The sequence below is a fragment of the Carcharhinus amblyrhynchos genome, chromosome 5, assembly GCF_965287045.1.
Source record: "Carcharhinus amblyrhynchos chromosome 5, sCarAmb.v2.hapA, whole genome shotgun sequence".
In the NCBI taxonomy this organism is placed as follows: Eukaryota; Metazoa; Chordata; class Chondrichthyes; order Carcharhiniformes; family Carcharhinidae; genus Carcharhinus; species Carcharhinus amblyrhynchos.
This window is the reverse complement of record NC_137328.1, coordinates 64,083,564-64,094,683: the sequence shown is the minus strand read 5'-3', so window position 1 is coordinate 64,094,683 and position 11,120 is coordinate 64,083,564.

Here is an 11,120-nt window from a genome sequence, read left to right as displayed (position 1 = left end):
CACCCACTCTCACCTCCCTTTCAATACATCCAAGTGTCAACACTCACATGGATTCTTGACTCCAAAGTCCTGGCACATGAATCTGTCTTTCTCACTGCAGTTGCTCTTACAAGATTGCTCTGGCCTTCCTACACTGCATGCTGCCTCAACCATCAGCTGCCAAATGCAGCAACAACCTGAGCTGCTGCCTCTTGTCACCCTGATATGCTTATCCAGGCCTCTCACATCCTGTTGCCCTATACATTGTGCAGAAAACTGGAACAGGCTCATAACATCCCTGTCAATAGCAACTCTAATTGCCTTAAGTACCTTTCTGTCAGAACTGTGCACAACGATTTGCCAAATGACCTTCAAAATCAGAAGCTGGCCTGATGAGGGGCGGCATGGTAGCACTGCTGCCTCACAGCTCCAGGGACCTGTGTGCGATTTCCAACTTGGGTCACTGTCTGTGTGGAGTTTGCATGTTCTCCCCATGTCTGCATGGGTTTTCTCTGGGTGCTCCGGTTTCCTCCCATTGTCTAAAGATGTGTGGGTTAGGTGCATTGGCCAGACTAAATTACCCCTTAGTGTCTCGGGATGCGTAGTTTAGAGGGATTAGTGAGGAAAATATGTGGGGTTATGGGGATAGGGCCTGGATGGGATTGATGTCGGCACAGACTCAATGGGCCAAATGGTTTCCTTCTGCACTGTAAGGATTCTATGATTCTATTCTAAGATTCAAATAAGCTAGAAAGCTTGGCCATCGTGTTGTAAACATTGTTACATGAGGAAACCATTCTACCCTTCGAGTCTCTTCCATCATTCAGACTCTGGCTGAACTGCACCCCAATTCTAATTACCATTGCTCCATATGATTACCTCTTCCAACAGAAAAAATCTATTGATTTTAGCCCTGAGAATTTCATGTAACCTAAAAGCTATAGCCTCTTGGGGAAACAGTTTCATCTTTGCGTGAAAAAGTGTTTCCTAGTTTCCTAATTGACCTAGATCTATTTTTAAGATCATAATCTCCTGTTTTATATTTCCCCCATCAGAGACAACAGTTTCTATCCATCTACCCGATTGAATCTCTGTATCATGTTACACACATCAATTAGCTTAACGCACAATCTTATAATCTCAAGGGGATTCACGTTTAGGCAGCTTGTAATAATTTATTCCTTTTAAGCCTTTGTATAATTCTGGTGAACATGCGCTGTCCCCCTTCCAAGGCCAAGATATCTTTCCTATGTTTGATGCCCAGAATTGAATGCTGTATTCCATTAGGGAACTGATCAGTTGAAACATTGCCACCACACCAGTGAGTTCCAACCCTCATGAGACTAAAGCTAACATTCCATTAGCCTTTATGATTGCTTTTCCTATCTGTGTATTAGCTTCAGTGATTTTTCCACATAGAAACCTAAATCCATTGCCCTAATATCCCTGAAATGGGAAATGTCTTTCTCTACAGCCCTAATATTCTTTAGTTTGGTGTTCAAGCAGCTCCCCAAAGCAGTGAGATTAAGAAAAAGATTTGTAAAAACTCACCACAACTCCTTTGTGCTGTTAGTTTCACTGTAGCTTTAGGACCTTTTACAAATGGGCTGGAAACTATGCTGTCAAAGGAGCATTAAAGGAATGTTCAATTATTTGTTAATTATCTTACAAACATAATACAAAGGACCCCTCGGCCTCACAATCTACCATCCAGTTGTGTTTTGCTACTACCTCCAAACTTATTCATTGCATTTTTCCCAGCGAAGAAAACTTCAATTAAACTACTATTATTGAAAGGAAAATAGAAACATTGACATTTGACATATGTACAAATTGAGGCAGGATCTGAGTGAGGAGGATGGAGGGAAATGTGGAATGATGTGTGGGAAAGTTTGATTTCAGCATAAATCATGAGAATTTTATGCTGCCTCTGTACATGATGCACAATCCCACAGTGCCATTTTACTCAACTACTTAAAGCACAATTGGAAGTTGGAGGTTTTGGGTAGATTGCAAAAGCTAAAAATTGAACTGGAGTCTGCAAGGGTAAAGAGAATACACTGCTTTAAAAGAACATCTCTTGATGAACTGTCAGGTGCTGTAAAGATGAGGAAGGAGGTTCTGTTCCCCTGGTAATGGGGAAAATAACCCTGTTGCTAGCAGAAAGGCAGCATACAGGAGATTGCTGAAGAGGTGAGTGGCACAGTGTTGTGCTCAGGATATGGATTCAGTGCAAGAAGCTTTTTAATGACCTGTCAGGAAAGGTAAACCAAGTTGCAGGTTCATATACATACAGTAATGCCCCGTATGTCACACTGAAGCACACTCCTTCACGCATTCACTTCACATTCACTTAAAGTTCAGCAGCTCCTAAGTTTGGCTTTAATGTACTAACTCACTACCCATTTCTATGATCCACCCCTTGTGCAATGTGATACCTCAACCAGCTCACAATTCTCAGCACATATCCTTAAATAGGATATAGGAGGGATGTCCGAGGTAGATTCTTTACTCAGAGAGTGGTTAGGGTGTGGTATGCACTTGCCTGCTGTGATAGTGGAGTCGGACACTTTAGGAGCTTTCAAGCGGTTATTGGATAGGCACATGGAACACACCAAAACGATAGGGAGTGGGATAGCTTGATGTTGGGTTTGGATTTGGCTCGGCACAACATCGAAGGCCGAGGGGCCTGTCCTGTGCTGTACTGTTCTATGTTTCTATGTTAAATAGCATAATCAGCATACCCTTAAGTGTGTGCCAATGTCATTCATAACAGCCCTTCTTTGATTGTCACCCTCAGCAAATGCACTGTATACATTGGATGCACATAGACACTTATAGGGTTAACATGAATCTTTGCAGGAGAAACAAGCACAAAATATAAGGGAAAAGAAGAGGACCAGATGTGGGAAACCACAGATCATGGGAGTTGACACATGCAGAATAGGAGACCTGGACCAGAATTTTACATTGCTCAGGCAGGTGCATGCCCAACCTGGAAGTGCATGAAATTGTGTGAAAGGTTCTGTGTGCATTCCCCAATGTCATTGCACAATATTTTAGTCAACAGGCATGCGTGAGAATCAGAAGTGCCTCCACCGACAAACAAATAGGCAATTTAGCCCATTAAGGCTCATTTGAATGCAATTTTACATGACGTGTCTGCTTTTGCAGTCGACAGCAGGGCTGATTAGTCAGGTGGCCTTTATGTTTTAGTTTAAATCTTGATCCAGGGAGGGATGAACTGTCTGGGCTGAAATAACATTAAAAATGGTGTCTGGTGACTGAGGTTTGTGTTCGAACGTGCTGCTTAAACATTCTTTGCATAGTACTTTTCATTGCAATTTATTTATTTTTACAGGCCTGCAGCTACCTGAGAAAGTTCCAAAGTGGCTGTCCCCTTAAGGGAGCACACAGGAAGTGTCAGCATGTACCCTTCCTTTTCTCAGCATCTGCTTTCCTCCCATCCTCCCTGGCAGTACTGAGCCTTCTCCAGCGCACGGTTCATGCTAGGCGCTGGTTAATTGGCAATGAATATATCTTTGCTTGGGTGTGGAGACCAAAACTACATAGAGTATTTCAAAGTCCTGTGCAGTTGTAACAAGTCTTCCTTATTCTGGATGCAAATTGCCAGCAATAATGGCCAGCATGCCACTTGCCTTCCTAATTGCTTGCTGAACCCCCATGAGTTGGCTGAGCCTGTGGGGGTGGCCGTCCAGCACACGGCCAAAGCCATCCAAGACATAGGACGGTTGTGCTCGGACCCAAGGGCACACGTGGTCTCGAGAGGCGCAACTGTGCGGTGAGATCCCACCGGAGCATACTCCTGCTCAGACGGAATTTCATATTGACTCAAAACCTAGACACCCCTCTCCCGGGTCAGGTGCCCCACAGCTTGAGCCGCATCCTGGAAATGCCCTCCGTGTCCTTTGCTACTGCACGGAGGCATTTCCTGTACAGGCTGCTGCTGCACACCTTCCACTACTGCGTCCTCGTCTGTCGCCCGGACACACCTTGGCGGGCCTTGTTGCCGCTAGGTGGTGGAGGTCCCTAGTGCAGGTCCCTCTTTCAGGGTGGAGGATGCTGCACATGGCAGTACTGTGCAATCGTAGGTTCTTCTGGTTCACCGGCTCCCAAGCACCCCCTTTTTTGCAATCTTGTGGAGTCTGCGGACTATATCTACATTATAGGCAGCACCCCCTTTTTAGTTTCCTCAAAAATCTTAAATTGGTGTTTTGTTTGCACTTTAGTCCCACCTCCTGACGTGCCTGGTGCAGAGTGGGGGGGGGGTGGGTGGGGTTAGTGGGTGGGGAGGACCTCCTCATGAACCTGCTCCTGAGCATAGCAAGACATTCTGTCAACAGGTCCAGGCAGCAGGCGATTGAGGGGTGTTGTCCAGCCTGGCTGTCTGCCCCTCTACCGCTGTTATATTCGTGGCCAGGTGTCCCTGGAAAGGGAACATGCAATGTCTGGGGACACAGTTGATGCCTTTTGTGCCCACTAGGCACTGCAGGGACTGGGGTGTATTATTGACCCCTCTAATCACATTTTAATGTGCTGCTTTAAGTTTTCTTTCCACTTTGTTTTTAGTTGTGGATAGTTCCCTCCTTTTAGGGAGCTGCCCTTTTTGAGTTGTCCCTAATTTGATTTTGTTTATGTGGGTGATACACTAAAAGAGGCTCCTAATTGCTTGCTGAATCCTAATGTCTGTGTTCATTGGAGGAATACACCCAAGTTTCTGGTAATCAACATTTTGCAAGTTACATGCCTTTCAAAAAAATCTTGCTGTGAAATTAAATAAGCTCACTCTTCCCCACATTCCGTCTGCTGCCTTGTTGACCATCCACTTAACTGTCTATATCTCTTTGCTGCCTTTTGGTGTTTTCCTCATAGCTAACATTCCCACCTATATGCATTGTCAGCAAATTTACATACATTAGTCTCTGCCTCTTTGTCTACGTCATTAATATAGATTATAAATAGAAAGGTTCACAGTAGAGTACCGACTTGGAAATGATCCATCAAACACTAGTCTTTGCTTTCTGTTTGTTAACTAATCCTTTATTCATGCTAACGCGTGAATCCCTACCCCTTAATTTTGTGTACTAACCTTTTATGTAGTGTTTTATTGAATTCTATCTGGAAAGTCAAGTATACCACATCTATTTGGCACCCCTTCATCTACCCTACTAGTTACATCCAAATGCACTGTTAAGACTACCTTAATAATAGATTCCAGAATATTCTGGTGATTGGTGTTGCGTAGAAATATGGAAAAATAGGAGCAGGAGAAGGTCTTACAGCCTTTTGAGACTGCTCTGCCATTCGATGAAGAGGTTAACCTCGAAAGCTTGTGAATTTACCATCAAATAAATTGGTTGGACTTAAACCTGGTGTTGTCAGACTTCTTACTGTGTTTACCCCAGTCCAACGCTGGCATCTCCGCATCATTCATTATGATCATGGCTGATCATTCAACTCAGTAGCCTGATCCCCTCCCCCATATCCTTTGGTCTCCTTTATCTCAAGTGCTATACCTAATCGCTTCTTGAAAACTTACATTATTTTGGCCTCAAACGCTTTGTGGTAGTGAATTACTTAAGCTGACCACTCTCTGGCGGAAGAAATAGCTTGTTACCTCTGTCCTAAACAGTCTATCCCAGATCCTCAGACTGTGACCCCTGGTTCTGGACACTCCAAACCTCAGGAACATCTTACCTTGTTCTGTTAGAATGTTATAGATTCTTATGAAATTCCCCCCTCAGTCTTCTGAATTCCAGCAAATACAATCCTAACCAACTCAACCTCTGCTCATTCATCAGTCCTGCTATCCCAGGAATCAGTTTTGTAAGCCTTCTATGCACACCCTCTGGAACAAGAGCATCCTTCCCCAGACCAAAACATCACATGATATTCCAGGTGTGGCCTCACCAAAGCCCTGTACAATTGCATCAAGGCATCCATGCTCCAGTACTCAAGTCCTTTCATTATGAAGGCCAACATACTATTTGCCTTTTATACTGCCTGCTGCACATGCATACTTACCTTCAGTGCCTGATGTACGAGGACAGCCAGGTCTTATTGCACATTCCTCTCTCCTCACGTATGGCCATTCAGATAACAATCTGCCTTTCTACTTTTGCTGCTGATACATTTATCCAAATTATATTATCTGCCATTCATTTACCCACTCATTCAATTTGTCCACTAAAGGATCTCTGCATTGGTTTCACAGCTCACCTCTCCACCTAGCCTTGTGTCATCTGCAAATTTGGAGATATTACCCTTAGTTCCCTCCTCTAAATCACTAATATCTTTAGTAAATAGCTGGGGTCCAGTACTGCTCCCTGTAGTACCCCACTAGTTCATAAGAACATAAGAACATAAAAAATAGGAGCAGGAGTAGGCCATCCAGCCCTTCGAGCCTGCCCCACCATTCAATAAGATCATGGCTGATCTGTCGTGTCTCAGTTCCACATTCCCGCCCTCTCCCCATAACCCTTATTCCCCTCGCTTATCAAAAACCCATCAACCCGCATCTTAAAAATATTTAGCGAGGCAGCCTCCACCACCTCAACGGGCAGAGAATTCCAGAGATTCACCACCCTTTGAGTGAAGAAGTTCCTCCTCAACTCCGTTCTAAACCGCCCCCCCTTTATCTTGAGGCTGTGCCCCCTAGTCCTACTGTCCTTTCTGAGCGGGAAGAGCCTCTCCACCTCTATCCTATCCATCCCATTCATCATCTTATACGTCTCAATGAGATCTCCCCTCATTCTTCTAAACTCTTAACGAGTACAAGCCTAGTTTATTCAGCCTCTCCTCATAGCTCAACCCCCTCAACTCCGGTATCAGCCTAGTAAACCTCCTCCGCACTCCCTCCAAGGCCAAAATATCCTTGCGTAAGTTCGGCGACCAAAACTGCACACAGTACTCCAGCTGCGGCCTCACCAATGCCCTATACAGCTGCAGCAAGACCTCCCTACTTTTATATTCAATCCCGCTCGCTATGAAGGCCAGCATCCCATTCGCCTTCCTGACCACCTGCTGCACCTGCAGGCTGGGTTTTAGCGAATCATGCACAAGGACCCTGAGGTCCCTCTGCACCGTCGCCTGCTGCAGTTTTTCACCACGTAAGTAATAGTCCTTCCTACCATTATTCCTACCAAAGTGGACCACCTTGCCTGCTATTTGGAAAAAGACCTGTTTATTCCTACTATTTCCTGTCTGCCAAGCAGTTTTCAATCCACCTCAATATACTACCCCCAATCTCACGTGCTTTTATTTTACATGTTAATCTCTGATGTGTGATTTTGTTGAAAGTCTTCAGAAAGTTCAAACAAACCACATTCATTGGCTCGCCCTCATTAGCTCTAATAGTTACATCCTTGAAGAATGCCAGTAGATTTGTTGAGCATTATTTCTCTTTCATAAATCCATACTGACTCCGTCTAATCCTGCCATCCCACTACCACCCCCCCCCAACCTCCTGTGTTTTTTGCATCCTCTTATGCACTATGCCTTCCAGTAATGCTCTAGTAGTTTCTTTGGCATGTTCCATACCTGGGATCGTGTGGCTCTCTGATGGTCCAGATCTCAACTTCTCAGGTAAGTGCTTTCTCAACATATTAGTCTGGTTGTGAATCAGACTGGTGTGAATTCCTGCTGGCAGGGCAAAGGACATGTCAGGGTTGGGGCAGGGGAGTGCATATTCCAGTATGTTTGTGATTTAACTAATGTTATCCATATGCAAATCTAGTTCCTGATGACCTACAATGGGAGTCATGACCCGCCATTATACTACTGTTTCCTTATGCCTGCTAAGTGCATCTCCCCTTTGAAGGATGTTGCCTGCTTTTGGATAGCACCAGAAGTTTGATTTCTGTGCTCCTTAATAGGCACACAGCCAATGAATAGAGAAGTTAATTCTGTCTGCATGCCTGAATCATTTTAAAGAGGTTCCAGCACAGACTTATTGTGTTATCTGGGGTCATGTGGATAGGCAAGTCCAGATCTCACCAACATCCTGTGCACCAATTTCTTGACATGGTCAAATTTCTCAGCCATCATCCTGGTCTCCAGTCATTGGGGCTGCCTTGAGTGTAGTTCAATTTCTTCACCTTCTGACTCAGAAGCAGGAATGCTACCACTAAGCCAAAAACTCACTCCTTGCCTACAGGATATATCATTCTGAATTAGCATTTATTCTAAACATTCCTGAACTGCTTTAGAAAGCTAAAGCCAAAGTTTTCTGTCTACATTTTTTCCTTTTTTTTGTTTTGCAATTCTGACATGAGTCATGTTAGACCCATTTAGCTCAAAGTAAAATGAGTCATTGGTGATGTATGTAATATGAAACACTCATTTGATGTCGACATGTAGACAAATGTTGCAGTTCAGCAAAAGTGTTGAAGTCACATCGACTTTCTCATCTTTTAAAATTTTACATTTACATTCATCAGAAAGAAAGATCTGAAACAATATTAGTTCTGCTTCCTCACGATTGAGATCTTATGTTGTTTCAAATGTGTGCTGCAGATCCACTTTTTCTCCTTGAATACACCATCTGTTTGTGATTTTATTTGAGTAAATGGATTTCACTCCAATAAAAACCAAAAACATTAGAGCATGTTTGACATTTGCAGCACATTAAACTCTAAGACGTGGCACTTAAAGAAAACTATGTAAACCAAAAGAGTGATCTATTCAACTTGCTAAATGAAAATCAAAACTTCATTTTGTTCTTCAAATTACACATTAATAAGCAGTGTTCTTTTTTCTCCCTAGATTCCCAAAATCCCATGATCCTGGTTGGTACTGGGAGCCATTCAGCAGCTGCACCACCTTGGCCTTACTGAGATTTGCCAGGTCAAGTCAGGGGCACCAACCTAAATAGTACAGGCCAAGAAATGTGGAGAGCATTATTCCATTCCTTCAGCATCCAGTCACTGAACAGCTTTGGACTAGCAAGTGAGCCCTTCTGCCAGGCAGCAAATTAGTTTATCTCCTCCCACTCTATATAGTAGTTCACCCTTACACCAGGCTGGGGATGTTGAAAATATACTTCTAATCCACAGGGATTGATAAGCTCAGTTGGCTGGATGGCTGGTTTGTGATATGGAGCGAAGCCAACAGTGAGGGTTCAATTCCTGTACTACTGGGTAAGCAGTCTCAACCAGGTTAAAGTCCGAGAGGTTTATTTAGAATCACGAGCTTTTGGAGCACTGATTCGGAGTGTGTGATGAAGGAGCAGCACTCTGAAAGCTCGTGATTCCACATAAACCTGTTGAACTTTAACCTGGTGTTGTGAGACTTCTTACTGTGCCCACCCCAGTCCAACGCCGGCATCTCCACATCATGTACTACTGAGGTTATTCATAAAGGCCCGCCTTCTCAATTCTATCCCTCATCTGAGATGTGGTGATCCTCGGGTTAAATCATCACCAGTCAGCTCTCTTCTACCAAGGGGAAGAGCAACCTATGCTCATTTGGGACCATGACAACTTCACCTTTCATTTCTAATCAGGTCCTTACCTACTCTGCCTCTCTTGTTGGAGCAGCACCTCATTAGATAAACATGGAGAAGCTCCATGGGAATGATTGCAGCAGTGTACTGGAAAGGCCATGGATTTTCCTGCACTGGTTGCTGGCCATATCGATTTTCAATTATGATGGAGGAGCTAACGAACTGGACTGCAAACCACTGAGTGCTAATGGGTGAATTGCCAGGGGGGATTCTGCTGATCGGTGGTCATAGCTTTGATTTTAGAATTCTGGAAAATGGTGTAAATATTGTTCCTCCAGCATTTTCAGAAATTTCTGCTGGAATGATGGCAGGTGCCAGAAGGACAAGAGATATTCACCTCCTAATGTTCTTTTTTGCTGTTTGTGTCTCGAAAATCCACCATTGGACCTCTTATTATATTTAAGATTGAGATAGACAGATAGACAAGGAGAGTGAGTAGGAAAGTGGAATTAAGGTCAAAGGTCAGCCATTATCTTACTGATTGGCAGAGCAGCCCTGAGGAACTATATAATTTCCACTTGTCTCTAGTTCTTTGTTCTCTGCTACTAAGACCATTTCTTTATTCATTATAGTGGGTGTCACATCATTAGACTGCATCAGGGCCCATATCATTAGAACAGTCAGAGGATCTGGGAGAATGGGATTATTTGGGCCCCGTCCCCAGAAGCAAGATAGAAGGAGAGTCCTGGCCTGCTACACTGCTCTAATAGCCGAATGGGCCAGGAGAATCCACCCCCCACTATCCCAGGAATGATTCCCTCCAGCAGCCTTTACAACTGCTCCACGCCAACAGGGAACAGGTGTCCTGACCCCAATACAGGCAACCGAGGCCATTGAGGTCCCTCAAGGAGGTCAGAGGCAAGGAGAGTGGGGGAGTGCCCCTTGGCACCACCCAAAGGGGTGGGGCAATTGGTGGGGAGGGCACCCACTGACACTCTGCACTTGACTATTGGAAGAGAGAGGGAAGAGGATGATTTGCTGGCCAGGGGTGGTCTGCTAGGCCAGCAATCAGGTGGGTTGCAAGGCTGGCCAGCAATCAGGAGGCTGACGGGGATGGGGGGGTGGGGGCATTGCGCATGCTCTGATCTCCACCAAGATACTTCGGTGGCGTATACACAGTGGCACATTCAGTGCAGCGCTGACAGCCTTTCAGCCTGCTTTCCAGAGTGAATCCCACTGAGGCACTCTGCAATGTTCAGTGTCAGAGATTCACTCTGGTAACTAGGCCCAAAAAACAGATGGGAAATACTCCCATTTTCCCACCCATTGGGCACTTTTTTTTGGGAGAATCCCAGCCATAATTGCCCAACCTGATTTGGGTGCCACATCTAATGTACTGCCTCCAACGAACACCTGCCTTCAGAGTTCCTGATTCCCTAGGTCAAATTTTATATTGGGAAAGATCGGCCACCAACAAGCCATTGCAGAAATTTCAGCACCAGGCGGAGGCCAATTATGTCCAAATCCAAGTGAATGTCTATGCCTGCCAAGGTTCTGATGGGAATAAACCAGAGTGGGGACTGACCGTTTGACACCTTGGAGATTAGTAAGATGATGAACTGCCAGTAGGAAATATGCTCCCCAGTCATCCAGGAAGTGGGAAAATAGGTGCTTATTC